The sequence below is a fragment of the Falco rusticolus genome, chromosome 7 (genome assembly GCF_015220075.1).
Source record: "Falco rusticolus isolate bFalRus1 chromosome 7, bFalRus1.pri, whole genome shotgun sequence".
Taxonomy (NCBI): Eukaryota; Metazoa; Chordata; class Aves; order Falconiformes; family Falconidae; genus Falco; species Falco rusticolus.
This window is the reverse complement of record NC_051193.1, coordinates 23,858,069-23,878,771: the sequence shown is the minus strand read 5'-3', so window position 1 is coordinate 23,878,771 and position 20,703 is coordinate 23,858,069. Positions and strand designations below refer to the sequence as shown.

The 20,703-nt window shown below is 39.8% G+C and overlaps 2 protein-coding genes across 9 annotated transcripts in view; one reads left to right on the top strand and one right to left on the bottom strand.

The window, feature by feature from the left end:
- HMG20A (high mobility group 20A) overlaps window positions 1–1,891 on the bottom strand; it is a 43,667-nt gene extending 41,776 nt beyond the window's left edge. For 2 of the 5 annotated variants that reach the window (XM_037394410.1, XM_037394412.1), the window contains exon 1: window positions 1,714–1,815. The gene's annotated coding sequence lies outside the window, so the exon portion shown is untranslated. The other 3 variants (XM_037394413.1, XM_037394411.1, XM_037394414.1) reach the window with 3 other exon arrangements.
- Window positions 1,892–2,226: 335 nt separating this feature from the next.
- Window positions 2,227–20,703, top strand: part of PEAK1 (pseudopodium enriched atypical kinase 1) — a 119,958-nt gene continuing 101,481 nt past the window's right edge. For 3 of the 4 annotated variants that reach the window (XM_037393812.1, XM_037393814.1, XM_037393811.1), the window contains exon 1: window positions 2,230–2,391. The gene's annotated coding sequence lies outside the window, so the exon portion shown is untranslated. Of the gene's footprint in view, window positions 2,392–20,703 lie in introns of all 4 variants that reach the window. The other variant, XM_037393815.1, reaches the window with a different exon arrangement.

The following is a 20,703-nucleotide window of genomic DNA, read 5'->3' as shown; positions in this document are numbered from 1 at the left end:
CATTTAACTAGTATCTTCAAATATCAGTTTGTGTCCCTACACATATGGCCTGGATTTTTTTAAAAAAACAACAAGCCACAAAAAACCCACAAACCCAACAGGTCACGAAAACAAATTCCCTGTTTTCAACAGCCGGTTATGTACATATTCTTATGAAATTAAGAATAATTCCTTCACCGTAATATACATAAACTTGTTAGAGTACGGTTCCCCCAAACTACTGTGCCCATCAGACACCAAGTGGCCTTACTCAAGCTTAGTCCACCTAGAGAACTTACTTTCCACAGAAAAGAACAACGCTTTCAAAAATCTAACAAGACTTTACCTGCTAAAAAAGGCAATAATTGTGAACCAATTAAAAAGTTTTCCTTTAAGCGGCACTGGCACCGACATAACTCCCAGCTTCTACTTGCTTAGAAGAGAGTAGTCCTGACAAATTATGAACCCTAAGTGCTCTGGAGCAGCAGCTGCTGAAGTGGGTCACACATGCAAGATAATCCACTGAGGTGTGGGAGGAAAATATTTTTCTTAACACTGATACATAATATTTTTAAATAATGCTTATTTCATCTTTTTCTGATCCCTTCTTAATTTCTGGGTTTGAGTATGTTGTATATTCAAAGTATGTTTTTGATCATATAACGTATGATACACAGTAGTACCTGTATATAACTGATAAATCAATAAACATACTGGGGATGCATGCTGAAAAGGTGTTCTTTTTGCAGATAGCCATATGCAGCCAAAAAAATTGGGAGGCCACAATTCCATAGCAGAAGCTCCCTTTCCCTGTTAACAGGACTTCCCTGTTTTTCTACAGGGAAAAAGAGGATTTATATTTGTCCTGCCTTCCCTCGTTTTCCTAGATTGCAGTAAATTAACAGAAAGGTACACGGATCTTTCCCACTCACACAATGATTTGGGGGTTCTTTTATTAGAACGTCTCCAACAGCCAGCTCGACGTCTAGTCCTACATCTCTTCAAAGGTCCAGCACCATAACTATACTAATCGGTTCCACTTTGCTTCTGGAAGGGAGGATGAGCTCAGTTTCACTCCAGTGTTGGGATTTCAGAGGGTCTGAATGAATGGCGCCTCAAAAGGCACATGGCTTCAGTGTCTCAATTGTAGGGCTAAGGCTTTTTTTTTTGCCACCTCAACCATACGAAACTTAAGGTTTCCTCAGGAACAGGCAACTTAATGTGAAAGCCTATTACTGGAAAGGTGTATCAGAAAACCATACAGCGATAAACGACCTGCTTGGCAAGGGAACATTAAGCGGACACGATAAAACAACAAATACACAGAATTAAAGACCATCAAATATCATTAACTCTTATCGCTTTGCGAGAACCGAGAGAAAAGATAAGGGTTACAAAGAAGAACATGGGAAGTCAAGTGCCTAGACCCTTACCCAGCTCTTCCCTCTCACCCAACACGAGCTCTGGTGGGCCTCCCCAGTCCCCCTCACCGGCGGGCTGCCAGCAAACAGGCAGCCGGCCGGCAAGCCCGGGGCGCAGGGAAGGCGGGAGGCCGGCAGCGAAGCTTGCCAGGCCTGGCCACCGAGGAAGGCCGGCGTCAGGCCGCCAGCAATGCCGCGAGGGGGACCGCTCCCCGTTGCCCGCCGCGGCAGGAGCGGAACACCCACCAACCCCCTTTCCCCACCCCGGGCAAGAAGAAGGGGGAGAAAAGGGCCCGTCGCCCTCCCTACTGACCTGCCGAAGGCAGCTCTGCTGCAGGACCGAGGGTGGCCCGGCAGAGCCCGCTCCCCTCAGCCCGCGCAGCCACTGCCACCACCCTCACGCGTACGGCCGCCTTACCGCTCACCTAGCCCGCCCGGATCTCTCCGCTCACGCCTCAGCGCGGCCCTCTCACCTCTACCGGAGACACACGTCAGGAGAACGCCCAAGCCAGGCCAGAAACACTCTCCGCCGCGCCGCGCCACGCCACGCCCCCCCCGCCTCCCCCTACCCAGCAGCCCAACACGGAACGGGAATTCAAACAACACACCGGGACTACTTTCTCTCTGCAGGCGGAAGCACACGGTCTGCGCGCGCTGCACCCCGAGACCATTTTAAAGCGCCGAGCGGCGCGCAGGTCAGGAGGCATGCTGGGAGTTGTAGTCTTCCCGTGTCAGCCTCGCTCGCCTGGCAGCGCCCCTGCGCTGCTCCCCAGCCAATAGGCGGCCTCGCCGCACAACCGGGCGGGAGGGGGCGCGGCCGGCGGCGGCCGGAGTTAGTTGTTGCGCGCGGGCGTGGCGGTCGCAGCCCCGTCCCGGGAGTCGGCCCCTCTCCGGGGCCCGCCGGTCGTGGGAGCCGCTCCTGACAAAGCCTCTTCGGCGCAGCCGCCGCCTGCCCGCGGGAGGCACCGCGGGGCTGGGGAGCCCCTGCCAGGTGAGGGGCCGGGGCGAGTCCGGGGACGAGAGGGGGGTGATGGCCCCTCTCGCTGTGAGGGGCGGCCGGGCGGCGGCTCGGGTTTCCTCAGGGCGGCCCCGGGTCGGGGCACTGAGAAGAGGGCCCGGCGGGGTGTGAGGGGAGCGGCCAGGCGCAGCTGCCGCCTGGCTGCTCGTCCCTCCTAAGAGGGTCCTGCCGGTGCCCTTCCTGCCCCGCCGCCCCGGCCTGCTGCGGCCCCGGTGCCGCCGAGCCCGGCCAGCGCTGGCAGCCGCTGCGGGGCCGCGCGACGCCCTGGCCCCCGGCTGCGGGCTGGGCCCCCGGGTCTCCGCCCCGACACCGCGGGGCCCGCGGCGGCCGGGACGTTCCGTGGCGTGGTCCTGCGCCCTGCGGGGGAGCGCTGCGCGACTCGGAGCTGACACCTTCTAGGAATTTCACGATGATAAAGCTGCTGTAGGTGTTGGGTGGATGCTGTCCCTATCGGGGCTCTGTCCTCACTCTGTTATTACCGCGGATTCCTGACTTAGAAGGCTTTGCCTGTCAGCGTATACGTGCGTAGCTACATTCCATGCTCCTTTCAGGCTTTCGGTGCTTCCTGTTTTGGACTCTCAGATGAGTCGTTTTGTTTGCCTGTTCTTATTGCGGGTGAAGTTGAGACTAGGCTGGAAAGGCTGGGATTTGAATCGGAGCAGCAAGTGGAACGGTGTAAATGCATTGCAGTGATTATTTGCTTATCGGGCAGCTGGTATGTAACACAGAATGGCCAGGCTGCTCTTAGGTGAGCACAAGGAGGAGGAGCATTGCCTGGTGGATCTCTGACCTCGAATTTAATAGGGGTCCCTTCTCAGGGAACATAACTTCTGTTGGCTTTAGGTCTCTGATGTTTTATTTCGCAGAGCTTGTTTTTCATTCTTCTTTAATCACTTCCTAAGAGGCTCCAAAGATTTTCCCCTTACTTGTGGCCCTAAGTCTGTCCGGTGTCTGCTAAAGCGCTTTATTCTCGGATATTCAGGGGGAAAATAATACACAAGTTATGTGGGCAGGAAGGAAAGAACACACTGTTGTTCTAGGGTCCAAGACTTTATGGGATTCCAATAATTAGGTTCTATACTTAGAAAGTTAAACTGGTACAAAATTGCCAGCTGAACAGCTACCTTTGCTAAGCTTTAGGTGCATTTAATTCTTTGTGACTTTTGACTTGCAACCTCATCTAGACAGTTTGATTACAGTGGTGTAGCAGAGCAGGAAATACTTGTAGATATTTTATGTTGTCATTTTGGCTAGTTAGAGCTCTTAATCTGGTTTCACACTGGATGAAAAGGTTTTGTCTGTAAAGTAGCTAAGATGATTTATCCAGACAAAGTATATTCCTGGAAGAGCTACTGTTCCAGTGTGGTTTCAGGGAAACCTCATTTCGTCCTCTAAAATGTGGAAGTATGCAAGAAGTGAATTACCAATTTTGCCATGAGTAACTTTCCATGGTTAATCTTATCTATTCATTTCATGATGGATTTACCTTTTATTAGCATATCTCACATAGATAACTTAATTTACAGATGCCCTAAATTACTTCCTTGGAGTGTTCCATTTGGCCTGAATGCCTCTTGCTCACCTGAACAGCAGTAGCAGGCAGGGCATGGTTCCCTAGCGGGGCAGGAGGTACCAGCTGCTGAGCAAGGAGCCAGCAGCCTTTCCTGTCTGGCCTTTCTGCTAGTAGGCACTTTCACCCAGCTGCACGCGTGTGGAAACAAGCAACTGATAAGAGAGCAAGCTTTACTCATGGATGCAATCTTTGTATTTCCTTCTATTTTAGAGCATACATTAACCATGTGAATAAATATCTAGTCATTTTGAAAAAACAGCATACCTGATGTATTGCTAAGTCTTATAGCTCCTTCAGTGAAAGGGAGAACAAAGAGGCAAAACACCATTTCAGCTTCTTTGGTAATTTGTGTTTCTGACTTTTCAGCTCTTTAGAAAATCTACTTGCAAACATATTTACCAAAATATGTGTTCTTTGCTATTTACTTTCTAAATAAAGGAATTGGTTGGAATCAATCATTGAAAGAAAAACAAGGGTGTGCGTGTACTGTTTGGCTAAATGGCTTCTAAATGTTTTCTTGCCTAAACAGGGTAATAAAACATTTAGATAACTATTATAAGTCATTGATTAGGCTCACAGACATTGCTAATCGCTGTTAACCTTCTGTATCATGCTAGGAAAAATATGAGAAAAGCTGCTATAAGTTAACGAGTTGCAACGTGTTTTTTCCTCTGCCTTGTTGCTGAATTTATGCTCCAGTGTCTCTGCTTCCCTTTTCCTTCTGCATGTTTAGTCTTTGCTCTTAGGTTTCCCCTTTTCCTAGAGCTGCCCCTTATTCCAGTATAGAATCAAGACTCTCCCATCCCTGCTAGTTGCCCATGTTTTCTTTCCCCTTTTCTCTGAAGGGATCCAACTGTTTTACTCCTTGGCACTGCTTTCCTTGTTCTAGTTGCTTTCTGATGAGATCAGATTTCAGGTGGTGGTAAGTAAATAATCCTTTCTCTTTATTATTTTTTTTAATGTATGGCTGTTAGACCCTCTTCTCCCCAGCCATTGAAAAGAGAGCACCAAAGGTCTAAATGGGTTTGCTACGTAGGGATCAGAGATGAGGTCTTTCTCCTGCCAGCTTCCACAGTGTTCCCACTTCCTGTGCGGCTGCAGCTCCCGAGAAATCCTGCCCAGCTGCTCCCTCCCGTGTAGTCGGTGTGTCATAGCTGACATTCAGGTATAGGCAGAACATGGAAATGTGAATGACATGGGTGTAATGAGGAGATAGCACTGCACTTGTGAAAACTGTGAACACTGTGTGATGTGAGAAGAGATCTTAAAGAAAACACCTGACATGGGGAAACATAAAATAAGTCTTATTTTCATATCTTTCTGGTATTAATATGTGATAACTCCAGATATTTTTAACCTACTTGCAATACAAAAATCAGAATCTGTAAAGCATGTTTTGGTTTATTAGTTGAAGCAGTTTTTAAAGAAACAATGTCAAGTTATTTGCAAGCCATATGTAGTGTTTACTGGCTGTTACTGCCAGCCAAAAATCACCAGTGAGGCAAAATCCACTCTATGTAACATGGATCTTGGAGATGCATGGCCTCGGTCTACACCCAAGGGAAAGAGGCTTCAGGTTCTCCATGCTAATACCAGAAAGGGTTGATGGAGCGTGGTGCTGCTTTCTATGATTGCAATACTTGTGAGAGTCTCATACAGAGACCTTGTGTGTAGAGTTTTTGTTGGTATTACCAGTTCTCCCACTCTTCTGTGCTCCTGCACATAACCACTGTTTAAGGACTAAGCATTGCACTGGGGATTTATGTTGACCTAAGCCTGAAATGCTTTTGTTTCATTTGTATCAGCACAATAATGTGGACTTTCCATTACTGTAGAGTTTTAAATTTAGGGTGGAAAAATACAGACTGCAAACTGGAATAAAGCTTGCTAGTTAACTTTCCACTATTGTAAAGCAGGGTGAAGTGGAACAAGTAAGTGAACAGTATATACTGAGCTGAATGAGAGCTTTAGTATTTCAGCAGTGCCAGTGACAAGGATAAATGAGTTGGGTTTTACTTGGTAATAATTCTAATTAGTTGTCCAATATTTGAGCTGCAATTTCAATAAATAATGTGGTTTAGTATCTGTAGGCTCTGTTTCCTTTTGGGTTTTCCCAGTCATAAGCAGAAATTATGTGAGAAGAAATGTGACAAATTTTCAGCCTTCCTTTTTCCGTGGATAGATAAGTGGCTGAGTCACTAAAGCAGTTTCTTTCCTCCTATCTCTTTTAAGTGGACCAAGTTGATTTGAGATTGCCTGATCGTTGAAAATGTGAATGGAGGATAACTATGCAGTGAATGTAGCTGAGAGGTCACTTTATTTTTCATGTGGGACCCCATCAGCTATTACAAAAGATACCATGTTAACTTGCTGAGTTACAAAACAGCTTTACCACAGATGTATTTGGGTTTGTCTGTTCAGGTGACACCAAGAAGCATAGAATTTCACAACTCCACTGGAGCCTAGTTTACCATTTCTCTCCTCCCTGTAATCACATATTACTGTGAAGGTTGATTATAAAATCAGTTTCAAACCATACCACTTGGAGAAGTATTTTGTAATCAATCTGTAATTGATTTTTTCCTAGGTCTTTCATTCTGGGGAAAACTGTCACCCTGACTAGATTCCTTTATGTGTGAGTGGAAGAATCCCCAAATAGTAGGTCTGTTAGCAAGTTTGCTACCCATACCTGCTGTATATGGGCCTAGCTTTAACTGAACTGGCTTTTTCATGAAGTATTAGTAGCAGTAACTAAGATTAGTGATGTTTATTGAACATTTTTACTTTGATCATCAAATACTTATGTGTAAATATGGTGTGTAAAAAGTATTTAACAGCATAACTTGTTGTCTGTACCTCAAAATGCCTTCTGAATGCATGGTTCTTCTTGCTTAGGAGTGTTATTCTTAGTTGTCAGCTTTTAGAGCAGGTGATGCTTAATTTCCAGATAAAATTAAATGCTCAGCTTGGGGGGCGGAGGGTTATTTTATCCTTTTAAAGTGCAAAAAATAAATATTACCTTGGAAAGATTTAAAAATGTCTTTCCCTTTGTAAGCTTTATCTCACTTTTTACTTGAGTGATATTTCTGTTAAAAAAACCTCACATGCACTTAAACATCAGTGTTGAAAAATGCTCACATATCTTATTAATGCAGTCACTGTTGACTGCTGGAGGCATTCTTAGCAAACTTTTTAAATAATGGTAAACAAATAAATTTATTTTTATCAACAAATTAAGTATAAAAATAAAAACACTATCAATAAAATAAAATCAGGCTAAATATTGTGGGCTTCTAGAAATACTTGCTTTAGTAACATCTTGTCTGAGACACCAGTTCAGTGTGCTGCTAAAAAGTAAGATCACTGACTTAATAAAGTTAGTGCTATGTCAGAAAATATTGGCTACTAGCCCGTAATTTGCCACATACAGACTTACTGGTGTTTAAGCAGATTTGGATTATTTGATGTAGATTCTATAGGAGACTCTTTACTTGTACATTCACAGTTTGACCTTACATGTTTTGTTTTAAAACCATTAAATAAGTGCAGATCTCAATCCTCAAATGTTTTTTCTTGGATGCATCCTGTATTTATACAGGCCCCTCTACAAAGCTCACCAGAGGAGGAAGACTGTATAATACAAAAGATACAAATTCTGAATGGATATATTTATATCCAGTCTCCCAGCTCTGAGGCTCTGGCTGTCAGAAAAACCTTCATACACATTTAAAAGATGCTTAAATGTACACTATAAACATGAAAAAATATAGGCATCCTTCTACATCGACTTAATGTGTACGGTCTCCTACAGTAAGTCTCTGTACATATCACAGATGCTCTTGTTGTTTTCTCAGCTGTCAAATAGTGTCTTAGTGAATGTCATTGTTTTGTGTTCATACATGTTGGTGTCCTTTCTGTGGGCTTTTTATTAATAATGCAGCAAGAGGAAGGAAGAACAGTTTAGAAAATACATAATTTTCCCCAAAATTGGCTGGTAAATTCAGAAACATGCATGTCTGAAGGTGAGAGTCACTTAAAAATTGTATAGCTCTTGAACCAAAATGGTTTTTTGGTAACTATTAGTCTTTTAGCTCCTTCTTTCTTCAGAGTTTTTCATTTCTACCTTGTATTAGCTCCTAATAGTCTTCTGCAGAGTAACCCCTGGGCTTGTTTGTAATCACATAAAAATCACTGATGCTCTCTGTAAAGGCTCAGAATTACATCAATATTGCTTTAATAAACTTTGAAGTTTAATGAAAACATATACAAGCTCAGAGGAATAAATAATAGTATAGGAGTTTTCCATGGGGGAGTAAGTCATACTGTATAATTGTTTTCCCATTTGCTTTAAGCCTTGCTAATTATTGTGCTCAGCCTCCCCCATTTAGATGCGATAGTTTTGCTTAAAAACAGGTTGCATCATATTCTGCAATCTCAGGCTTCAAGTCTGTAACTATATGGTTAAGGAGTGTGACTCCTACTCTTTGGAATGATCTTTGGAGAAGATAGTTTACAGTGCAAAAGTCATTAAATAAACTGTAGACATTGTGAGTTTTTAGAAGCACGGAGATAGCTCATAGTAAAGATGTGGAGAATGTGGGGCACGTGAAAACTCTCAATGTGATCAGTTACATATGCTTTGATTGTCCAACAGTTTGTAGTTTCTTGTAGTCAGGGGAACAACTCACTGAACCTGGTGTTAAATTTGCATCGAGGGCATAAATATTTACTATTTTAGAACTTTATATCTGCAAAATTGAATTTTCATACTATGGTATGTTTTTTAAATTTTGTTTAAAGGAATGGAATATCAGATTATTAGCAAAACAGCCTCAAACCTGCTCTGCTACTAATGAAACTATCAGTAATGTATCTTTCGAGTGTAACAGCAAAATATTGAAAGTATTGTGGCAGGCCTGTTTAAAATGAGGCAGACTTATATTTAAAGGTTGCTGTCTCTATCTAGAAAAGATTGCTTGGGAAGTGCAGAAAACGAAGGTGTGTTAGGACAGAGCTTGCTGAAGCTTGAAGGGCTCCTGCGCCTATGAATTTTGCCTAGTAGGTATTTCTTGTACAGCAAAGGCAGTATCCCTGTTAGAAAATGTCAGTACAAGCAGAGTATAATGTACATTTCATTTACCCTGTAATCTATGTTGGTTCTGGCAGCGGTATCATAATTGTCATCTTGCTCCATGAACCTGTTGGCAGGTAGGGTGCTGGTTCATGGTTCCTTACAAGTTAACCCACTTACCATCTTCAAGTGGGAGCAAATCTCTTCCAAAGGTAGCTCTTTCAGGAGAGTTGTTCAGAAGGAATGATGCACTCTGGTATATAAAGTACCCGGTTTTAGCAGTAGAGAGAGATACTGTTAGTAACAGTTGCCATGAAAAACCTCCTGCAACAGCTTGCAGGTTTAAGGTGAGATTGCAAAGCAGTTAGACTGAGATTCCTCAGCTGCACTGAAGCTTTAGGCAGGGTGAGTTCTCCTGTGTTCTGTGTAATTACATCTCTTTCTGGTGGTTGGAATGTGAGAAGTGTTTTGCTTGCTTATGTGGTTGCTTTCAAAGAGAGAAGCTGAAGCAGGTTGCTTTCTGATTGATATTGCCACTCAGCATCAGTATGATATTCAATAAATACAATGTTGCAAATCATACTAGGTTGCATAATAATGTAAATGGCAAGAAGTGGCGCATTAAAAAAGTGCCTAGTTTTCACACCCACACCCTCTTTTTTTTTTTTACAAGGTTATATCTTTTTCTTTGTAGTGTGTAATGATGATAACATTGCAGGCTTTTTTCCTACTCTGCCTTTTGCAGATTGACTTCATTGCTTATGGTTGTGCATTATCGTTGTGTATCAGTGTAAATCAACAGTGCTATTCCTGAACAATGGAGATAACTGACAGACCTTTTGAAGCCATATCTGTAGACTGAGAGACAGTGCTGTGTATCAGCATGTTGAAAAAGATAACTGGCATGGGTTATCAGGGGGTTCTGCTCACCCCCCCTACAGAGGAGAGTATGGAAAAGGCTGTGTAATAATATTTTCTAAAACATTTATGTGCAGCTGCCAGGGCAGTTGATGGAAGGTTCATGCATACACTAATAATTCTTACAAGAAATAACAGTAAACAGGTGAAATCCCAAAGCAACAGCATTTAAATGTAACAGGGAATTAGATTTATTAAGATTTCAAATGTTACATAGTTGAGTCTGTCCGTCCCCCCTGACGGCCCCTCCAGAGTACCTGCAGTTCTTTGCATATTAAGTCATGGTATGTCTACATGGAAAGCTGTCTTTGGGTGCCTTCATATAAAAGTTAATAAACGTCCAAACAAAGTGAAATCTGTAGAAAGCAGAAGGGAATATTAATTCATATAATAAGTAATATTGTCTTCGGAGGCAAGACTGGTGAAAGGGGGTTGTAACTTCAGCTGGCAGTCCCTGAAATTCTTACATGGATAAGATGCTGAAATTGTTTTTATGTTGCGCTGGCTAAAAGTGTTGGTGCATTTTTTTTCATCAAATAAGCCACAAAAAAAGGTTGAAAATATATTGGAAAAATAAGAAACTAGTATTGATTCATATAGTTGCAGTGATTGTGCTGCATGCAGATAGTTGAGTTGTGGATTAAAAAAATCATTGAACTAGTGAAATAACCGAAAATCAATATCGGCTTCTAAACAAGTGTACGCTGAAAGACATAGTATTGCTATGTTTTTAGTGTATACATTATAGAGGAGCATTCATCATCATAGTCTTGTATCGAAGTGAGTCTACAGCAGATGGTTGTGGCTTCTTGGATTTCTCTTGCTTGTTATGAGATGCTTGTCCATTCAAAATTGTATTTTAAGTGATGTGGCAACTATTTTGATTGTAATTTAAAACCTTTATTTCTTTCACATTCATAAAAGGGAGACAATAGAAGGTTTCTTGTTACTTTTATTTGACTTTCTCCTGCCAGTTTATGAAATGTAACTTAGGTATTTTAAAGATGTAGATCCCAGCTACTTTTAACTCGGTTGATGTTGCCACATGGTTCAAGGTTTCTTTTCCATCAGTTTTTCCATGAGCTCTCCCAGAAGTTTCAGGGGTAACTGTTCTGCAGGGAAGGTAATTGTGTATTGGATAGATGTGTGTTCATTGGATGATGCACTGTAAAAATCTGCCCTGCTTGTATAATCTGCTTAAAGTTCTGAAAAATGATTTCCAGTGGACATTTAAAGGCCTGGGCAACTTCTGTATCCTAGCAGTAATCAGTGTGGGACTTGCTGTCTCATAGGTGCATTTGCAGTCATCAGTCTAACAGTTTTTCTTGAACATGCTTGAGTTTTTTTTTTTCTTGGCAGTGGGTTTACGATCTGGTTTAGAAGAGAGAGCTGTCACACCACAAAGAAGAAACTGTTACTTTGAGAGACGAACTAAAGCTGAATTTGTATTCTGACAGCTTAAAAAGTACAAGGAAGAATGGACGGACATTCATATCTTCACAAGATGCCTTTCTTGGGCTGATAAGGAACATGCTTTATACATTCCATTAACTGAACATTTTTGAATCTTTTGGTGTATGTGACAGTGTCATTTAAGAATAGAAAATATGCAGAGAACAAAAGGGATAGAATTCTAGAAATTGAGCAGTGCCTGAAAAATCAGAAATCTAGCCTTTAGTATAAGGAAAAAAATTGAAATCTAACACTGCCACTTCTTTCCTGAGAGAAAAATGATGGTTTCTTATTATTAAGATAACTATTTTTCTAAATACTGCTTTGCTAATTGGGGCAACCCATATGCATCTGCACTGTTTTACAGGGTAACCTGTGATAAGCGTTCCCTTTTTGAAAAACTGTACACAATATGTAAATAGAGGGAACATAATCTCTTCTGCCACTTTAAGATCTGTTGGAATATATTTCTTTTGAAAGTTTTTTGCATGTTTTTCAGATGAGTGACTCTCTCGAGCTTTTTATTACGTAATGTTTATGTTTTTAAAGTTTTGAGCATGACCTCAGGTTTTTATTTGGGTTTTAGTAAAGTATTTGCTGCTTGTAGCCCTGTAAAACCTGAGAGATTTTCCTGTCTTCTAGCTCTGAGACCTATAGTCTCCCACAGTTCATATGGGAGGCTTAAACATGCAGTCTTTTGAGTAGAAAATATTCTCTTTAGTACTTTTATAATTCAAAATCATTGGAATTTGCTCTGTATAAAATTATAACTTCCTGAGAAGATACTGGCACACAGTGTGGAAGCTGTTGAGTAATTTAAACAAAAGTTCCAAAAACTGTTTTCTATGCTTTATTTCTTCTGTCACCTCATAGTTAGAGGCTAGTGGACAAACCAGATTTGGGGCTGAAGGGCCTGCTTTGCATCTGGCAAAAAGGCAATGACTTAGAAAAAAGAATGTCTTTTGCGGGGAGAATCAAAAATCATTCTTGAACTGAAGAAACAATTTTTGGAGTCTTATTTTGTTGTTTGGCTCTGCAAGCTAGTCAATTCTGGCACTTTAATATACCAACTTCTAATTCATATCTTCTGATATATTTGTAATGTTATAGAAAACTGTTATTAACAGATTCATTCAGTATTTGTAAAAGTTAAGGTATATAATTTCTCTTTGTTGTTGAAGAGGACTCTGATTGTAAGTATCTTTGGACACATGTGATCATTCTACACTACATTGTTCTGAATCCACTGGTTAAGAAAATATTTCTATCCCAAAATCAACTTAGTGTTATTGTGAAGAAATATATTTTGCAAACTTTCATTTAAAGAGACTATTTTTAGTGTTTTCAGACTGAGAACTGTGTGTCAGAGTTCAAAGTTTTCTGGATATGTATATATACATCTTACAGGCATTTTTGATGAAGCGGCTATTAATGCTGTTTTAGGAAGTAATGTTAAATTTCTGTTTACATTCATATTTCAGGAAGAGTTCATTTCTATGGGCATAGTGCAGTAGAAGGTAATGGTGATTTAAAACCTCCTTATAGCAGTTTCACTGTCTTGGGGGTGTGACTAAAGTTCCTATTTCTTTCCAGAAGTTTAGTCTGGCTTTGGTTCACTAAAATTTTTTTTCTTTAAAGTGCTGGTGGAGGAAACATTTAATGAGCATCCTAGCTGTCTGTGCATGGGAAGCAGATAGGCAGTAGTGTGAAATGGCTTTTTTAATCATCTCCAATCAAAATCCAATACTCCATAATACACTGATTTAACAAATAAGAGAACTAAAAGCTTGCCTGAAGTTTGTTATTCAAGTGTTAACAAAAGAACCCAGAACACTGTCATAGTTCTACTCACTTTGCTAACTCAGCCTTTTGAAAACAGCTATGGTAAATATTTTAGTTGCCATAATACAGTATGGGTATGTCTTTTGACCTCAGCAGTTAGGCTGGGTTAGGCTTCTGTTTCTAAAAGCTTCTAAGTCTTTAGCTCAAATGGTAAAGATTTATGGCTGTATATCACAAAGTGTATTTCTAGAGGCTTATCCTGGCACTGCTATGTTTTGATTTTGTAACTGTTGTATTGTCATCTTTCTTGTGTAACTTGATGTCCAAGCACATGCTAGGTCATGTGTTATTGTCTGTTCAGAGCAGCCATATGTTTTGCTAGTTAAATATTCCTCTCTGTGAGTTGGAACAGCCACACTGCATATCAGAAGCTTGCAGTCAAACCTGCCGAGGAGTGTTTACTTTTCTCGTGACTGAATACTTAAAGTTACCATGTTATTTGGGAGTAAGCTTTGGAATTAATTTGTGTTGTTCAGCAACAGAAGAAACTTGGAAACTGGGATGATGTTTGGTTTGTTGCTTAGTTTTCAGAGTGTTCTAGTTAGAAATTTCAATTTTAACGCAGAAGAGCTTTTGCTGCTTCTAGAGCATGGAAGAGCCTGCCTTTAAACTCCCAAGTCAGAGACTTTAAGGAAGCCTCTTTTTTTTTTTTTTTCTTACAGGTTTCATCATTGACCATAAGATCACTTTTTCCATTATTTGTGACAAGGGATCAGTTTGTCTGCAAAACAGTAAAATGCATTCAGGTCTTTCGGTATTTTCAGGTCATGACTAAAGCTTGATGGGAATGATTGGCAGAATGACATGTGCCCATAATTTTTTTAAATGCTCCTTAATATATACTGAAATCTAAAATAGGGCATAGTGTTCACAACAGAATGCTGATGTGACAGAAATTGACAATGCAAACATTCTCACTTGTGGAGCTGAATTAGCTGGAACCAGCAACCAAAAAGGCAAAGTGGAAATACTGTTGTCTGCAACATTTGGTAGCAATGATCTGCATTAAAGTAACTTGGTGAAATTAATTGAAGCTGTTTGTAATTTCTTTTGCATAGCAGTTTTCATGTTTGCATGGCAGTCTTATTTTGCAGCAAGAAAATTAGGCTTTTTCTGCACTGAGGTTTTGAAGCAGGCTGATCAGGCTAATACTTTATTGCAGAGATTTATTTCTTCATCTGCGTTGGAGATATTAAGCATATTTTTATGCTTAAATAATAATGTTTTTAGCAGGCTGATTTGTTTTGTTTGATTTGAGAATATACAGAGTAGGACTGTTGTTAGAGCTTGATGGTAGCTTTTGGCAAGTCCTGAATTATTTGTGCAGGAGTATTATACTGAGAGAACACAATGCACTTTGAAGGAGGAGAAATCGGAACAGTGTGCTGATTTGCTTGTGTGGGCTAAAAGGACTCATTTAAAATGAACTCTTAAAATTATATATATATATATTTAGGAAAGGCTGACGGGCAAACCTTGGGTTTCAAATAAATTTAAATGGTCTAGCAAGCTGGAAGTCTCTCTTGAGTCCACAAGGCCCTAGCAATTCTCTGTGGTTTTGGGTCAGCAGTTTACAAACACTGCCTGAACCAGTGATCTGTGAAATCAGTCTTTGAGTCTTCCTGATGCTGCCTTTGAACAGTTTCATGGATGGCAAAGTAGAAATGACTGTCAGGCCTCAGGACTGGATTACAAAAATTGTAAAACTTAAAACATGTAGAAGACAATGTTTGTTAAAAATGCTTGGAAAGTTTCTCTACTCTTTGAGTGAGGAAACTTTGGTCCTAACATTTTCCTGTTCAGTATCTTCCAACATACCTCCAGAATGTTTTGGTAATGTGATGATATTGCATAAATGTATTTTAAGACACTTTGCCCATCTTAGAAATTGAAACTACTTACATGAACCAGTCTGCTGGCTGGCTAGTTACATGTTAAAACTAACATTTTGTAGATTCAGAAATACTTAACTGCTTTTATTCTGTGAATGCAAAAGATGGATCAATTGATATACAATGCTTGGTTGTATATAGTGAGGAGTGGGTGGTTTTAAAGTTTTAAGTCCCATGAAAGTGGTGGTAATACCTGCCACGTGCTCTGCTCCTCTTCTTTAAAACATGTTTTTTAGAGCTGAACTGTGCTGTTTTCCTCATCCAGTTTCTTACTTAGGTTAGTAAAATGTGCTTTCTGTTGTTGCTTCCAGCATCTGTGATGGCTGGGTTATTGTTCCCATCCTGTGACAGGTTGTTTTATATTATGTTTTTTTAAAAAAACAGTTTAGGGAGTAATTTCTTGCATACTGACTCCAGCTAGCATGCTTTAGTCTGGCAGTGTATTTGGATATCTCTGTGAAGGGTTCATATCTTTCTGGTTAATCTACCATCTTTTGCCTGTATATTTTCTTTCAACACAGCATTGCATGCTCTAAAATATCTATTAAAATAGTGTGTGTTCTGGATTGTAGAATTCACCTTGTTGTAGTGAAACATTGCTGTGTTGTGGAAATATTGGTTCTGCCAATGTGTACTGAAAAAATGATTGAACTCTGTATAAAACTTGATAGTGTTGGCTTTTACTAATGACAAATCAACTAGGAGAAATACCTGATACTTTCAGGTCAAGGAAGGCATATGGGGTGCCTCGCTTAAATTTTAAGCTGTATGTAAGAATAAGAACAGCTGTTTGAAATGTCACAGCAGTCTGGGAACTGATCATACAAGGAGCCACTCTTCTTACAAAGATAGGTCTGATTCATGTGTTGCATATGTGTTAAAGTTCATGGAGCTCTTTGTCTATAAGTTAGCTGTGTGTGTTTAATCTTTGAGGTGTTTGAAAGCTTCTCTGGGTATTATTGGAATGGTAGAAAGGAAGTGGAATAGAGGGAAAACAGACTTGCTGAATATTTCAGCAGTTGTTTGCCAAATCACATTTTGGGATTCATTTCTATTTTAAATACTACAGTGGCTGCCAAAGCTGGCAAACTGTGATCCCCTTTGGAAAGGGGAGGGAGAGTTCATTACTTCTCTGCGGAGGAGGGACATCACTTCATTTTCCCGTTGCTTTGTTTTTCCTGTTGTCGTGAAGAAAGACATTCTGGGGAAGAAAAGTAAAAAAAAAAAAGCCATTTTTCAGAGCTTTTACAGAAATTTTACCAAACGATGTGTTTGATTTACACTTTAAATAGTCTTCTCTCACATCACTTGCATACCTTTAAAAGTAGTTTGGTTTAACTTTTTTTATAGGAATGTCCTTTCCTTAGCTGGTCAGGGTATTGTTTCCTTAATTATTTCCAATTGCATATAAGCAAGAATCTATCAGATTTAATCACCAAACAATTAGCCAGATTTGCAAAAAGGAAGGCTAATTTGAATCACCAAAACCCCAGGCTGCACATAGAATAATATCTGTGCTTAAATAACTAAAGCCTACAACTTAGAAAGATATGATGGCTGAACAGGAAAAAAATCAAAACACACACACACACACACACCCCAAAAAAAAAAAGCCAAAAGACTGGAAGCCAAAAAATATCTGGGTTTTCTTCCTGCCTTTGTCATACCTCACTTGTAGCCTTGGAAACTGAGACAAAGAGGTTAAACTTGCTCGTTCATAAAATGGAGATAAGATACAATGTACAGCTTACTTTAGTCTTGCTTATTCCTCTAAAGCACTAAGTGAAGTGTGTTGGGGTATTTTTTAATAGTATAGTCTGTATGATGAAAGTGTTTATTTAGGACTTGAGACAATGGACCCCAATTTCGTTGTGTTACTGTGCATAGCTGTTAGACTGATCTTCTGTTTTAATCTGTTAGTTTTTCCGGGTTATTTCATCATCTCTTCTGTCAGGATGGTGTTGCGGTGTTTTGGTCAAACTAGACAAATACTGAGCTTTCAGCCAGATGCAAAGTATCTCCAGTACATAATCACACTGACAAGTGAGGGTACAGAGGAGACTGTTGGCTGTATGCTTTTCAAACAAGTGTTCATTTTTCCTCAAGGATTATAAACCAGGAATCCGAGATTTTGGGATCAAAATGCTGGAAGGTGTTTTTGGCAAACTGATCAACTGTGAAATAGTTACAAGCTCTTGTTTTTTAAATCTGAAGGTGACACTTCTTAAAGTTCTGTATTGAGGGCTTTTGTTTTATAGGCGCTCTGGCTGTTAGTGTGCTGCTGATATTAATGCAGCTCATTTGTAGGCAATGCAGACACTTTCAGAAACTGTAAAACTGTGGAGATATTTAATGGCTAAAGATCAATTGCACAGCTGTGGACACTGTACTTTTTCTGTAAAGAAAAGAGCCTGTACCATGAAATAGGCATAGCTCAATGTTGAGTTATTTTTAACATTTTTTTCATCTTGGTGAGGACTAGTGAGCTCTTAGTTCTATGGGTTAAAAAGTGTTAGCATGCCCATATCCTAAGAAAAAGATCATGCATTACTCATTAAGAAAATAAGAAGAGAATGCTGTATATTTAAAAAAGGAGAGAGAAGGTAGATGAGCTGAAATGTTTAAAAAAAATGTTAGTAAGGAATTCTGGAAATCCTGCATAAGATTGCTGGGCTGAGAGGAGTAGTTCCTGAATATGCAAAGGGAAACTCTAAGAGTCAAATATGATCCAACATAGCCAGGACTTGATAGAAGATGAAGTGAACAGTAACTGATGCAATGAGTTAATTTACAGGTTAAGCATCTGAAACTTATGCAAAATGTGCATCCCTTCCAGAAAAAAAATAATTCCAAGCTCACAAATTTTTGTAGACGTGATTTAGAGTGACTTCCAACTTCATAATAATTTTTTCCTTATATATTTTAGAATTTCAATAATTAGATCTCAACCAAAGGACTTGGAAAGGGAGCAAGTTGTTTGTTCTTTGTAGATGTGTTAATGATGGGAATCTTTTAGAAGTCAACTTAAAAGGACAAAAGGACAAACACAATTATAGAATGTGTAAAGTGGAAATTGGGCACTGAGACAGAAATGAAATTGCTTCAAAGATGAGAGGCTAGGATAAATTAAGAGCTACCAGATACCATCTTTGAAATACTGGCATCTAGTATCTTTGACAATTACTTTTTTCGAAACCGTAGGAAATTGTAGACACTATATAGTTGTGTCCCTAGTTTCTGTACCTTGCATGTTGATTGTGGATAATGTCAAATTGACCCCCTACTTTATATCTGAAAAATTCCACAGCATTGCTTTGTTATTTAAAGTACCTCTGAATGCTTCTGCATTCTCTAGAGATTTAGTTACAACATGGTAGTTCTCTTTTCTCCCTTAAAGCTCTAAAATCCACAAGCTTGTTCCATCTCAGATTGCTGTCTTTTATGGGAACCAAGGGATAGGTTTAGTGGGTGAATTATGAAGTAATTTGATCAAGTGCTCAGAAGATACGATCTTTCCTTTTCTTCCCTTGTAATGTCAACACTGTGGTTTTTAAAAAATACTAATTTGCACATATGCTTTGAAAGTCCAACTTTTGGCTCTGATTTGTCTTAAGCTGTTACCACTTTGGGTTGATCTGATATGGAGCTCTTGTCCATCTAAAACTAATTTCCAAATTATGTATTACAAAAGTTTGATCAAAAGATAAAGCTTGAACTAATAAGTTGAATAACTTACATCAAAGAGAAAATGGTATGGGGAAAAGCTGAGAGCCTGGAGCACTGATGTGTTCCAGAAATCTTTCTTGTGGATGGCTGTTGCTGACTGTTGTGGGTGTCTCATTAGCACTAGTATTTCTAAAAATGAGGCTGTTCGCTACCAAAAAATGTGGTTAATAAAGAATTTTTTTCAGAATATTTAATACATTTATACTTTTCATTCAGAAATTTATGAAGTCATTGCACCTGCCAGCCACATTCCCTGAACTTAGGTTCTGCTCTGTGTTGGTACAGACTGATAAATTCTTTCTACATCAAGTTGGAGCCCATGGAGGGGATATTGTGCCTTACTTTTCAGTCATCCCTCAACTACAGGTTACTGCCCCTGCATCCCAAGTACAGAATGGAGCTGCAATACCACTTAGTTGTTCTCACTACAGAGTGAAGCAGATTAGTTTACATCACTGTTAGGGATTTAAAAGTCTTAAACATAACTTGTTTTACTTTGCACTGAAATGAGCTTGCAAAGTCATTCAGCATATTTTCACCGAGACAGTAAGTAGCTTGGTAAATCAATCACTCCATCTGATAAGAGCAAGTTTTTACTTCTTGACTGATACCTTCAGCCCACTCCTGAATGATGTAATTTTTTCCATTCTTCAGATCACTGGTAATGTGAGAAAACAATATGTGGATGCAGCAGGAAAATCTGTCAACCTGCTGCTTTAAGACAAAAGTTGTTAGGTGGCAGAGTGAACAAGCACTGGCTATGCCTCCTCTGTTTGACAGTATACCTCTGCTGCAAAAACCCACAAATGTACTTCTGTGGTAGGTTTCTACAGTTGTTTGGTTTGAGAAGAATTGCTTCAGTATCTCGCCATCATTTGGGTGTGACTTTTAAAGAAATACTTCTTTTGAACACTTGGATGGCTTTATATGTGTATGTCTCTCATTGCATATTTAGCTTTTTCAGTTCTGTGCATGTTAGTCTAAGAATGTGTGTTCAAGGGGATCATGGAAGATTGCTGGCTGCCTCAGCAGCCTGATGGGGCCCTGCTATGGAAAACTTGCATCCTCTAGATTCTTTTTAAATTGCACAGTGTTAAGTGATTTGTGATTCCAGGCTGAAAAAGTCTGCCACTACCTTAGACTTCTTGAAAGTGAGACAAACTAATATTTTTCTTACTGCTGCTGTGTTGGAGAGCCACTGTATGAAATGTGCTGCGAATTTAGCTCATGACTTCACAGCAACAGCTACTTAAGCTTCACTGTCCTTCAGAAACACAAAGGCAACTGCATCATGTCTCACTACAGTAGCAGTTTGCTTTTGCTTCCTGGGATGATAAGAGAGATAAGATTCATAAAACCACTTAAAGAACAATTAGCTTGTACTGTGCCATTTATTACACAAATTATTAGTATTACCCTGGTGACTATGTACAAATACATCAATACAATAATCGAGCTGTAGTTGGGAGGTTCTCTGTTAACACATTGCAGTCTTGGCAGCTTTGGTATGCTGTAACTTTTGAAGATAAACTCAAGTTTATCTTCAAACTGTTCTGAAGCAGTAAGTGTGAATATTTGTTTCAGAATTCTGTGTTTATACAGGTTATTTTTTTATCGAATGTTCCTCACTTTCTGAAAAGACTGCAATATGAAGTGTACAACTGCTAAAAGCCTGCACCTAAGTGACAGAATTTAATAAGACTTGGACCTTAGTAGCAAAGGAAAGAATACCACCTCATATTGTACTGGTTTCCCAACAATAATGAAATTTTGTGTGAGGTAGCACTAGTTAAATGCAGACTTCAATGTTT